The following is a 13,793-nucleotide window of genomic DNA, read 5'->3' on the forward strand; positions in this document are numbered from 1 at the left end:
GCCGCCTTGATTACTTCTTTGATCCAGCGGGCTATGGTTGCCCGCAAAGGCCGCTTCCCCTTGTTTCTTCCCGTCTGTGAAGGACGAATAGGTGGTCCGTTCTTTCGTACGGATTCCGATCTTTCCAGGTATTTGACTAGGAGTCTGCCAACATTTAGGTGGCAAAGACGGCGTGAGTCTTTCGAGTCCTTATGTTCATCTGGAGATGGTAGAGATATGGTTTGGTTTAGATGAAATTGAGAAACCACCTTCGGAAGAAAAGAGGGGACCGTGCGTAGTTGTATGGATCCCAGTGTGAACCTGAGGAACGGTTCTCGACAGAATAGGGCTTGAAGCTCGGAGTTGCGATGGGCTGAACATATTGCCACTAGGAATGCAGTCTTCAAGGTCAGTAGCCGTAGGGACAGACTGTGAGTAGGTCTGAAGGAAGCTCCCGTTAGGAAGTCTAGTACTAGATTGACATTCCATAGGGGCACCAGCCACTTTAAGGGTGGTCGGATTTGTTTGACCCCTCTCAGGAAGCGGGAAACATCTGGGTGAGTTGATAGACTGATGCCGTCCACTTTGGCTCTGAAGCAAACCAGCGTGGCCACCTGAACCTTGAGGGAGTTGAGAGACAACCCTTTCTTCAAGCCGTCCTGCAGAAATTCCAGGATCATGGGGATTTTGACCGTCCACGGAAGTATCTCACAGTCCTCACACCAGGCTTCAAATAGTCTCCATATTCGTATGTAAGCTAGAGACGTGGAAAACTTGCATGCTCGGAGCAAGGGGTCAATCATTCCCTTAGAATATTCGCTCTTCTTCAGGCGAGTCCTCTCAATGGCCCGACCGTAAGAGAGAATAGAGTTGGGTCTTCATGGAGGATCGGTCCTTGCCGGAGAAGGTCCCTGTGTGGAGGTAGGCACAGAAGGTTCCCCGTAAGAAGTCTTCGCATGTCTGCATACCATGGCCTTCTTGGCCAATCTGGGGCCACTAGAGTACTAGCCCCCTGTGGCGTTCTATCTTGTGGATGATCCCGCCCAGTACTAGCCATGGAGGAAAGGCATACCTGGTCCAGACCTGTGGCCAGGTCTGGACCAGTGCGTCGAACCCCTGGGATTGTGGTTCTCGACTGCGACTGAAGAACTTGGGGACTTGGGCGTTGGACCGGGTTGCCAGAAGATCCATGGCTAGAGTTCCCCAGCAGTTTACTATCAACTGGAAGGCTGTGGTGGACAGCCTCCATTCCCCTGGGTCTAGACTTTCTCTGCTGAGGTAATCCACAGTGACGTTATCTTTTCCCGCTATGTGGGCGGCTGAGATCCCTTGCAGGTTTGCTTCCGCCACGCCATTAGGGGGTCTATTTCCAGGGACACTTTTTGGCTTTTGGTGCCTCCCTGGCAGTTGATGTAGGCCACAGTTGTGGCGTTGTCCGACATGACTGAGACATTCTCCCCGGAGTCTGTGGCTGAATCGCAGGCAGGCTAGTCTGACTGCTCAGGCTTCCTGTCGGTTGATGTTCCACCCCGACTCTTCCTTGTCCCATTTCCCCTGGGCCATCAGTTCCTGGCAGTGGGCCCCCACCCTCATAGGCTCGCATCCGTGGTGAGCAAGACCCAGGACAGTGGGGATAGCCTTACTCCCTTGCTCAGATGGTCTTCTTGTAGCCACCCATAGGAGCTGTGTCTGTACATCCGCCGGCAACTGGAGGCGAATGGTGTAGTCCTGGGACATCGGGTTCCATCATGACAGTAGGGAACATTGTAGTGGTCGCATGTGGGCCCATGCCCATGGGACGACTTCTACGGTCGATGTCATAAGGCCAAGGCCTTGGAGGTAGTCCCATACCGTGGGGCAAGCGCCTTTCAACAGTTTTCTCAACTGGTCCATCAATTTCCTTCTCCTTATGGGGGGAAGGAATGACTTTGTCCTGGTTGGGTGTCGAACCGGACTCCCAGGTATTTCAGAGATTGGTTGCGTTGACGACCCATCTGAGGTTCTCTAGGAGATTCTTGATTCTGGTGGTCATCTGATGACTTTCTTTCTGGGGATTTTGCCCTGATCAGCCAATTGTCAAAGATATGGGTGAACGAGGATTCCTTTTTTCCTCAGTGTCGCCCACCACTACGACCATGATTTTGGTGAACGTCCGAGGTGCTGTAACTAGCCAAAGGGTAGCGCTCGGAACTGGTAGTGATGGTCTAGGATCGTGAAGTGGAACCAGGAGGTTGCAGGTAAGCTTCTGACAGATCCAGGGAGGTCAGAAATTCTCCCGGCTGTACCGCCCTTATGGACCGAGCGTAGGGTTTCCATGCAGAAGGGTGGTGGAACCTTCAGGTAGCGGTTGACTGACTTGAAGTCTACTATGGGCCGGTACGTTCCCTCTTTCTTGGGAACAATAAAATAGATGGAATCGTGTCCAGTATTTCGTTGGTGTGCGTGGCACCAGTGTTATAGCCTTTAGGCAAGTAATTTGGTTACTACTGCCGTCCTCTTGGAGGGGGAGTGGCAAGGAAATTTCACAATTTGTCTGGAGGGATGCTGTGGAAGTCCAAAAAGTATCCCTCTCGAACGATGGTTAGGACCCACTTGTCTGATGTTATCTCGACCCATCTTTGGTAGAATCGGGCAAGCCTGCCCCCTATGGCTTCTTCCTGTGGATGGATCTGTTGATTCTCATTGTGGGGTGCGGCTGGGGCCTAGGCCTGAGCCGGCTCCCCTCTTGTTCTGTTTGTTCCAAAAGGACTGGCCCCTGCCTGCGGGGTGAGGAGCTTGGTAGGTATTCTTGTAAGATTTGAAACGCTGTGATCCTCTGCCCCTGGATGGTCCGAGAGAGGGGCGTTGGCTTCTCTTGACCTTGTCCTCCGGTAACCGAAGTACTAGGGATTCGCCCGTTTGTCGGCTAACTTCTCCAGTTCACTTCCGAACAGAAGGGTTCCTTTAAACGGCATTCTCATGAGCTTCGTCTTAGAAGTTGCGTCGGCTGACCAGCTTCAGAGCCAGAGTTGCCTTCTGACTGCCACAATGGATGAGACGCCCCTGGCTGAAGTGCGCACCAGGTCGGAGGTTGTATCCGTGAGGAAGGATATTGCTGGTTCTAGTGATTTGACGGGTGTGGTTGTGTTTCTGGCCTGTGACAAGCATGCGCGTGTCACCACGGCACAGCAGGCAGCGATCTGCAGTGACATAGCTGCTGCCTCAAATGACTGTTTAAGGATGGACTCTTGATGTCTGTCTTGGGCATCCTTGAGTGCCATTCCTCCTTCGACTGGAATGGTAGTGTGATTTGTGACTGTGCAGACCATGGGCATCCACTTTGGGAAACACCAGGAGATCTTTGGCTGAGGGTTCCAGTGGGTATAGGGCTTCTAGGGCCCACCCTCCCTTGAAACTGACCTCCGGGGCCATTCCATTCCAGGTAGATCAGCTGTTGTATGGCTTGTAGCAATGGGAAATGGCATGAAGCCTGACGGAGCCCGACCAGAAGAGGGTTCGTCTTTGGTTCCACCGAGGCATTTGTGTCTGGGATGGCCAGCTCCCTTAGACTCCCGGACACGAGGTCTGGTAGCTCGTCTTTGGAGAAGAAATGCATCATGGTTTGGTATGGTTCCGTCCCTGGAGGGATTTCCCCTTCCTCCAGGGAGTCTTGGTCTTCCTCAGAGGTGTCCGTGTCCCCTAAGGTTAGGCTTTTGTCTGGAGGGGGCACGTCTCTGGGAGACCGAGAAGGGCCTGGGAGGTTTGAGTCCTCTAGTGGAGGCTGTGCCTGTGTTGTCGGTGGCGCAGACTGCGCCTGGACGAAGGTTTGTAGACCTTTAAAGAATTCCACCCAGAAAAAGGTTCCTGGGTCCATATTGAACCCAGTGGTGTTCCCCAAGGGTCCCATCTGTAGGACCGAGCTCAGGCTAGAGAGGTCCGGGGTTCTATCAGTGGATCCAGATTCCTGTACTGGCTGGGAGGGGGGGGGGGGGGACGACACCTTGCCCTGGGGTTCCCCCAAAGCCATCTCGCACTGTAGGCACAGGGGGGTAGCCTCTTCATGCTGCACAGAGGGCTTGTGCTTTGGCTATCTTGGTCGGTGGTGCCATGGATTGTGCGCATAGGGGCGTTCAACCCCGATCTGTGCGAATATGTACGCGTGCTGGGAAGCTTAGATATGCGCTCCGGGTGCACAGAAGGTGTGCGTGCAGGCTGCGAAGATACGCGTGCAGGCTGGTCTGTACACTTCCAGGGATGCGCGCGCCGCTGTGCGCACAGTCTAACTTGTGCGCCCGGCGCTGATGAGCGCGGTGCTATGCGCCCAGCACCCTCATGCACGGCACCCTGTGCGCACCACTGTGCGCGCGGCTATGTTATGCGCCCGGCTCGCCACTGTGCGCACTGCTCAGTTAGGCGAACAGAACGGCAATCAAGGGGGGAAAATGGCGCCGGCGACCACGCGATTAAGATGGCGACACCCCCCCCCCCTCCGGAGGGTCTCCATGTGGGAGGACCTTCGAGCCGGATTGGGAACGAGCCTGGAGGGGCTGCTCAACCTGATGGGACAGACGCCAACTGGCGATCTGTGTGGCTATCCGAGCCTCGGAGACCAGAGACTTAAGAAAGTTTTCTACTTTACCTTGTCTTGGCGCTTCCCGATCTCGTGCTGGGCGGTCTCCGGCTGCAGGGGGGGGGGGGGGGGAATACCTTCACTGCCGTGCTCGGTCTTGTACCCGCTACCTCTCAGCCGCTCCATCCTGGGGGCTAAGTCCACGCTGGGAACCGGTTACCGGACCGAGGCTTACCTCTGAGGGATCTCAGAAATCACCTCAGGAATTCTTGACTTGGGGGGGACCCTTCAGTATCACCGCAGGAGAGTGGGGCTCGTCTTGTAGAGATAAGATTTTGAAATGTTTTTTCTCTTCTTTGGTTTGGATTTCTTAACGCTGAGCAAGCGTGAGTAGAATCCCAAACTACTATGGAGACGGAAAATACTGAAGAGCAGAGCTTCCTGCAGGGGTATATGCAGTTTTGACTTCAGATTGAAATCTGACTCCGTCTCCAACTGCTATCAGGTGCACACTATACCCACTGGTCCTGAGTCCATTTGCTACAAGCTAGGAAATAGTCCTTTAAGACCTCAGAGATCCGTTCGCCATAGAGTGGGTCTTTTAATAAAGAATCATTAAGCCTCCAAAACTTGCGACCAGCATCCCAGGAACGTAGTGAAACAGTCCACCTTATCGGGGCATGGTCAGACCACATGATAGGCTCTATATCCACTGTAGAAGTACCGCTGACCAAATCTTTAGTAACCAGGAAGTAATCTATTCTACTATAGGAATTATGGTGGTGAGAGTAGAAATATAGTTTCTACTTATGTACTGTGTGGATAATTTAGCCGCCAGATATCAACCAAGTTAAGCATATGTAGGAGGCATTGAAAAGCCCGCCTAGCATTCCCCAGGCCCCGAGAGACCTGACGTGTCTATAGCTAGTAAAGAGGGAGATTAAAATCTCCCGCTATTACTAAATTAGCATTCGGATAAGAGGTTAAACAACGGGATACTTCCCTCAAAGTCTCAACCTGCATTGTTGGTCAGCAATATATGTTCACTAGCACTAATAGTACATTGGAAATTGTAACCCGCAATATAAGAAAGAGGCCCAATGGGTCACAGAATTGGTTGTGGATTTCGACCAGCAAATGTTGTGCAAAAAGAATGCCCACCCCACTATATCACTGAGATGCCGTGGCTGGCACATAGACTTGCAATGGAAAGTGACGGAAAGTTAAGTAAACGTTCATCCCTACAGCGTAAGTGAGTTTCTTGGATAAAGACCACCTGGGCAGAGAGCCTTGTAAGTTCCCGAAATAGTTTCTGGCGCTTAAACGGGGAATTTATACCCTTAACATTGATAGAAATACAGTTAATGTCCCCCATCTATTCTCCTTTGGACACCATCTCCCACATATCCCCCCAACGAGCGTAGCCTAAAAGGCACAGACACTCCGCAATTTCCCAACTCCGTAACTGACTATAAAAACCTCCCTGGTGACTGACATCGTTTTCCGGATACCATTCTCCCATCCCCCCCCCACCACCCAACACACACCCATTGTGAAACTCAGTCCTGGAGGGAGATCCCCCTCAACCTCCCCCACCTTGCCTTCTACTTTGACCGTTAGCGATCATTGAACACTGTAATTCCAAAACACTTACACAATAGTGATATAAAGAGCAGACCCCCTCTGCCCCCTGAACCGCACAAAACCCAACTGTTCAACCTTTCAACAACCAGAGAACACAGATAATGCAGAGAGTCCTGAGTTCATCTTCTCGCTCAAGCAGTAGTCTCCCTTATCATGATGAGGTACTCTCTCAGTCAAAGCCCCAGGAGGGTCCCCACTCGTATAATACAGGTTAGCTGGACCCAGAGGTATGGTAAATAATCTTCCTGTACAGGTTGGTATGGCCACCCAGCACTCCACGATCCTGCAGCTCAGGTGGGCCTCCCCTTATCGACTTCCCCGGTGTCCAAATATTCCATGTGAGACGCCTTCCACCTTTCCCCACACACTGCCACTGGGGCTGATTCTGCACTGACGTCTTGACCGACAGCTGGTCCAAAGTGGAGACATCGATTCCCACTGCCTGGAGGGCTGGTATAGCCTCCTGCATATTTCGCACCTGCGAGGTAGTTCCTTTAATCGTGAAGGCTAACCCCCACGGGTAAACCCAACGAAAGCGAAGGTTTTCTTTGCACATAAGGGCGGTGAGCAGCTGAATTTCCTTCCGACGTCGTAAGGTAGCAGGCGCCAAATCAGTGAATATCGCAATTCATGTCCCTCCCAGCTAAGGGAGGACACCCGGCGGTCACAGCATAGTAGATCCTCTTTTACAAGATAACTATGAAGACAGGCTATTATGTCCTTAGGCGTGTTCCAAGAAGCATTCCCCAGTGCCCGGTGCGCCCTCTCTATAACAACTTCAGTTCTGCATTGGGCCTCTTCTCCACGCCGGTGGCTAACAGCGCTGCACAGATCCGACTGGTCACATTCATAGCATTGGCGTAGGCTGGCATATCTGGAAGGCCCCGAATGCGGATGTTCGCACGGTGAGACCGATTCTCCAAATCCTCGAGCTTAAGTTGCGTTTCTTCATATTTTTGCTGCAGATCTCTGATATCGGTTGAAATTGTCGCGACTTTTAACGCCTGCCCCTCCACAATGCTCTTCACGTCCTCCACACGACGACCTAACTCCCGCATGTCCCCACACAAGTTCTCAATATTAACGTTAACTTCATCTTTTAAAGACCTGATATCATTCTTTAGGTCAGCGAACCAATTGTCAAAGTCTGTTTTAGTAAGAGCATGCATTGCCGAGTTCCCTCCTGTTCGGGGGATGGTGAGTCAGGTTGCTCGGCCCCGGTTTGCTCTACCGTTTCGGATCCCAGGGCAGCAAAGTGGGAGCCGGCGGAGTCGTAAGAGAACTTGCCCAGATCTACAAACTTCTAACGGCCGGTCATGTCAAACTTCCCACTACTAAACACTTGCTATACTTCTTGCTCCAACTTTACACTTTTAGGAGTTTTCAACAAAACAGTGGGGGGGAAGCAGGGTGACAGCACTAGACAACCATAGCTTGCTGTGACATCCTGTCCTGATTAATTTTTTGGCAAGGAATGGCACTTATCTGTGCCTAAGCTCAGCTAGGTTCTTTATCCTGCCAAGCCGTGAAGGCAATGTGGTTGTTAATAGTCCATGTAAATTTTTAAATGTCCTTATTTGGGTGGTTCTGTGGAGAGTTTTAAGTTATCTTTTGAAGTATGCAGTATAAATTTTGCTGCTTTGAGGTTGCTCCTTAATTTGCTGCAGAAACTTTACTGCTGAGATTTACTTCGATAAGATGACTGCTTAATAGGTGCTGCAAGGATTTGACTGTCTAGATAGGTTCTGCGAAGGATGGTCGACAGCTAGGAAAAGGGGGGGAGCCGCTGAGAGAGAGCTCCAAACACAGCGGCAGCAGCGCTTCTAAACCACCGCAAATACCTCAGTCACTGAGAATTACCCTCCTGAAAAGCGTATATGATCAATAGAGAAGGTCCGCTGTGAAAAGAGCTCCCCCAGCACAGGTCATTAACAAAGTGCCTGCAGCTTAGGTCCCCCTTCTTGCCGGGATGTACGCTTCAAAGATGGCTGCCAGGAAGAAAGCTGCACCTATGCTGATACTGTCCCTCAACTTCCCTGTTGCTCCACGAGCCACGCGGCTACCACAAGGCAGGTCTCAAAGCCCCCACGTATGTCCAAGCCGACCCTGCAATAGAATGTCAATGTTAAGTGCAGGGTTATCCGAGCCACTCTTATTGTAAAGTTGAAGGGTCTGCTGTGAAGTTTTCCCACGGCTCCAGTAATGGTTGGCACGAGAGGGTGGTCAGGTTCACAAAGAAGCAGTAACTTATCTTCCTCCAGCTCTCCGAACCCGCTGTGAGCAACCCCCTGTTCGGAAGGCGATTTTTGATATTATTTCCTGCCCCAGCCGATGCGATGCTTAGTGTTTAAGTGTTTTCCTGGTTAATTTGTTATGCCGAGGTGAAGCAGGGCTGGAGCATCACACCCAAGCAGCCTTCCCCTCTCGCGGCGATACCGTGTCAGGAGTTTAAAGTATTTTATTTTCAGGTCCCGTTTCCCCTGCAGCAAGATGGCGATCAGGAGGAATCGGAGGGGACTGCAGTTTCAGCAGCCCTCCTGTCTCACAGCGGTCAGTGCTCCTTTTTTCGGTTTCTGTTTTATTTTTATATGCTGCAATACTGCCCCAAACCGTTGCTGCCGCCGGATGCCCGATATTAATTTGTTCTTCGGTAAAAGGAGTGGTGTAGGGGAGAGCCAGGACCGGGACCTCAGGCACAAGCAGCCATTTCTCTCGTGGCGAATAGCACCCCCTTCCCTTCCACTTCATTGGTCTTCATTCTAAAGCATTAGGGGATAGACTTAGAGATCTAAACATGTACACCTTAGAGGAAAGGTGAGATAAGGGAGATATAGGAAAATGGTTCTTACCTGCTTATTTTCGTTCCTGAAGTACCACGGATCAGTCCAGGCAAGTGGGTTATGTATCCCTGCCAGCAGATGGCGGCAGAGAACAAAACTTGGATTTTCAGAAGGCGTTTGATAAAGGCCCTCATGAGAGGCTTCTAAGAAAACTAGAAAGTCATAGGATAGGAGACTATGCCCTTTCATGGATTACAAACTGGTTAAAAGACAGGAAACTGATAAGTGAGGTGATCAGATTTGAGATGATACAAAATTGTTCAGCGTCGTTAAATCATAAGTGGTTTGTGAAAAATTGCAGGACGACCTTGGGAGACTGGAAGATTGAGCATCCAAATGGCAGATGAAATTTAATGTGGACAAGTGCAAGGTGTTGCATATAGGAAAAAATAACCCTTGCTGTAGTTACACGATGTTAGGTTCCATATTAGGAGTTACCACCCAGGAAAAAGATCTGGGCATCATAGTGGATAATACTTTGAAATCGTCGGCTCAGTGTGCTGCAGCAGTCAAAAAAGCAAATAGAATGTTAGGAATTATTAGGAAGGGAATGGTTAATAAAACGGAAAAGGTCATAATACCTCTGTATCGCTCCACGGTGAGACCACACCTTGAATACTGTGTACAGATCTGGTCGCTGCATCTCAAAAAAGATATAGATGTGATGGAGAAGGTACAGAGAAAGGCAACCAAAATGATAAAGGGGATGGAACAGCTCCCCTATGAGGAAAGGTTGAAGAGGTTAGGGCTGTTCAGAACAGACGGCTGAAGGGGGATATGATAGAGATCTTTAAAATCATAAGAGGTCTTGAATGAGTAAATGTGAATCGGTTATTTACACTTTTGGACAATAGAAGGACTAGGGGGCACTCCATGAAGTTAGGAAATAGCACATTTAAGACTAATAGGAGAAAATTATTTTTCACTCAACACACAATTAAGCTCTGGAATTTGTTGCCAGAGGATGTGATTAGTGCAGTTAGTGTAGCTGGGTTTAAAAAAGGTTTGGATAAGTTCTTGGAGAAGTCCATCAATTGATATTAATCAAGTTGACTTAGGGAATGGCCTCTGCTATTACTGGCATCAGTATCTTGGAATCTTCTTAATGTTTGGTTACTTGCCAGATTCTTGTGACCTGGTTTGGCCTCTGTTGGAAACAGAATGCTGGGCTTGAAGGATCCGTGGTCTGACCCCAGCATGGCAATTTCTTATGTTCTTTGAGGCACTGCTACATAACCAAGAGTGCCGCCTGCAGTCCCTCAGTATTGACCTGTACCCAAGCCAAGTTGTCTAACTTAACAAACCCTAATCAATTTTGGGAAAACAGATGGAAGGTTGGAGCCCCCTGTAAACTAGGCCCTCTTGATTTAAAACAAAACTATACCAAACTATGTACACTTATTCTTACTCAGTCTATTACAAATCAACCCAGTCAGCTCATCCAGAAGCAAAGAAGTCTTTCGACAGATGGGGCCGGGCCTCTGGAATAATCCGTGGTACTTCAGGAATGAAAATTAGCAGGTAAGAACCAATTTTCCTTTCCTGTTCGTACCCCAGCCCTTCTATTCTGGGTGGGAACCCGAAAGACTTACACGTAACACACTCTCCCCCAAAAGATGCCTCCCTATGGGGCTCGCACATCCAAGCGGTAATGTTTGGTAAAAGTGTGACGAGAAACCACGTCGCCACACAACAGATCTCTTGCGGAGAGAGTAGATGACACTCCACCCACGAGGTTGCCTGCACCCTAGTGGAATGTGCTTTCAACCCCTCCGACACCAACCGGCCCTTACAGATGTAAGCCAAAGCTATCGTCTTTCAGCCATCATGCAATTGTGCCCTTGGAAGCCTTATTTCCTTTCTTTGTTCCACTGAACAGGACAAACAGATCATTAGATCTCTGAAAGGCATTCGTCACCTTGAGATATCACAAAAGAATTTGACACACATCCAATAACTGAAGCTCCCTAGCCACAGAAGAATTGGCCATCAGGTTCAGAAAAGCCAGAAGCTCAACGACCTGATTAAGATGAAAGGATGACACCTTTGGCAAAAAGGAAGGAACTGTACATAAAGAAACTCCATCTTCTGAAAAGCGGAGGAAAGGAACCCTACACGACAATGCTTGAACCTCTGGATATTCGCCAAACTGATGGCCACCAGGATAACAGTCTTTAGGGTTAAATCCTTCAATGATGCCTTCCGCATTGGCTCGAAGGGAGGACCACACAGGATGCAAAGAAACAAATTCAGATTTCAATATGGACAGATCTTCCACAGCAGTGGTTGCAGATGTTTTGCTCCTTTCAGAAAGCGAACCACATCTGGATGAGACACCAATGGCCTACCCTGAATCCTGCCACAAAGGGAATCCCAAGGCTGCCACCTGGACCCTAAGGGAATTATAGGCTAATCCCTTCATCAAATCGCTCCGCAAAAAGGCCAGGACCTGAGGAATGTCCACCTTTAAAGGCTGAACCCTGTTCTGTATACACCAAGATTTGAAGACTCTCCACACTCAGATATAGGCCCTCGAAGTGGAAGGTCTTCTTGCCTGCAGCAAACTTGCAATCACCGGATCCGAATAGCCCTTCAAATTTAGCTGCCACTACCTCAAAAGTCAAGCCGCTAGACAGAAGTGATCCTCCCGGTCCCTACCGCAGCAACCCCAAGAGGTGAGACAAGTGAACGGGACCGTTTACCGCCAGACGCAGAAGATCCGCAAACCACAGTCAACATGGCCACTCGGGCGCCACCAGGATCACCCTGCCCAGATGAAGTTTGATGCGCCACAGCACCCGACCGAGAGGCCATTGGGGAAACGTACAACAGGTGTGCCGGCCACGGCTGAACGAGAGCGTCAATGCCCTCTGATCCGACCTCTCTTCTGTGACTGAAAAACCAATCTACTTTGTCATTTGCTGGAGTCGCCATGAGGTCCACCACTGGTGTGCCCAAACTTGCCTGCAGAAAGGCGAAGGCCTCCACTGACAATTCCCACTCCCCAGAATCCAGGAAGTCTGCCTGCACATTGTCCACTCCAGCTGTATGGAGAAGCAGCTAGCTGCATCAGATATTTCTCCGCTCATTCGAACAATTCTTGTGCCTCTAGCACCACCAGATGACTCTTCGTGCCGCCCTGATGATTGATGTCGTCACATTGTTGTCATCACATTGTTGGAGACACTTGGACCGATTTCTCCTGGACAAGCCGAAGAAATACTAACAAGGCCTTGAACACCGCTCTGGTTTCCAGCCAATTGATAGATCAAGTCGACTCTTCCGGCGACCTTAGACCTTGAGCTGATTTGCCCCAAATTGTCCCCGCCAGCCCGAGAGGCTGGCATCCATGATCACCAACACCCAGTCGGGCACTTCCAGATCGCACAGAGACAGCCACCATGAAAAGACTGGACCTAACATCTTCCGGTAAAAGCAAAGGAAGCTGAAATTCTTCTGACAGAGGATTCCAACAGGATAACAGAGCTCCCTGCAGAGGACGCATGTGAGCAAAGGCCCAAGGCACTAAATCCAGTGTAGATGCCATGGAACCCAGCACCTACAGGTAATCATAAGAACATAAAAAATTGCCATGCTGAGTCAGACCAAGGGTCCATCAAGCCCAGTATCCTGTTTCCAACAGAGGCCAAACCAGGCCACAAAAACCTGGCAGTTATCCAAACACTAAGAAGATCCCATCCTACTGATGCAATTAATAGCAGTGGCTATTCCCTTAGTAAACTTAATAGACGTTAATGGACTTCTCCTCCAAGAACTTTTCCAAACCTTTTTTGAACCCAGCTACACTAATTGCACTAACCACGTCCTCTGGCAACAAATTCCAGAGCTTAATTGTGCGTTGAGTGAAAAATAATTTTCTCCTATTAGTCTTAAATGTGCTACTTGCCATCTTCATGGAATGCCCCCTAGTCCTTCTATTATTCGAAAGTGTAAATAACCGAGTCACATCTACTCGTTCAAGACTTCTCATGATCTTAAAGACCTCTATCATATCCCCCCTCAGCCGTCTCTTCTCCAAGCTGAACAGCCCTAAGCTCTTCAGCCTTTCCTCATAGGGGAGCTATTCCATCCCCTTTATCATTTTGATTGCCTCTCTCTATACCTTCTCCATCGCAACTATATCTTTTTTGAGATGCGGCGACCAGAATTGTACACAGTATTCAAGGTGCGGTCTCACCATGGAGCGATATAGAGACATTATGACATTTTCTGTTTTATTAACCATTCCCTTCCTAATAATTCCTAACATTCCGTTTGCTTTATTGACTGCTGCAGCACACTGAGCCAACGATTTTAAAGTATTATCCACTATGATGCCTAGTTCTTTTTCCTGGGTAGTAGGTTCTATATTAGGAGCTAACATCGTGTAACTACAGCAAGGGTTATTTTTCCTTATATGCAACACCTTGTACTTGTCCACATTAAATTTCATCTGCCATTTGGATGCCCAATCTTCCAGTCTTGCAAGGTCCTCCTGTAATGTATCACAGTCTGCTTGTGATTTAACTACTCTGAATAATTTTGTATCATCCGCAAATTTGATAACCTCACTCGTCGTATTCCTTTCCAGATCATTTATAAGAACATAAGAACATGCTATGCTGGGTCAGACCAAGGGTCCATCAAGCCCAGCATCCTGCTTCCAACAGTGGCCAATCCAGGCCACAAGAACCTGGCAAGTACCCAAAAACTAAGTCTATTCCATGTTACCATTGCTAATGGCAGTGGACTATTCTCTAGGTGAACTTAATAGCAGGTAA

At 49.3% G+C, this 13,793-nt stretch overlaps 1 protein-coding gene across 2 annotated transcripts in view; it reads right to left on the reverse strand.

The window, feature by feature from the left end:
* The window catches only part of AHCYL1 (adenosylhomocysteinase like 1), a 130,370-nt gene that overhangs the window by 13,083 nt on the left and 103,494 nt on the right, over positions 1-13,793 (reverse strand). The gene's annotated exons all lie outside the window — the stretch shown is intronic.

This window comes from Rhinatrema bivittatum, chromosome 12 (genome assembly GCF_901001135.1).
Source record: "Rhinatrema bivittatum chromosome 12, aRhiBiv1.1, whole genome shotgun sequence".
Lineage (NCBI taxonomy): Eukaryota > Metazoa > Chordata > Amphibia > Gymnophiona > Rhinatrematidae > Rhinatrema > Rhinatrema bivittatum.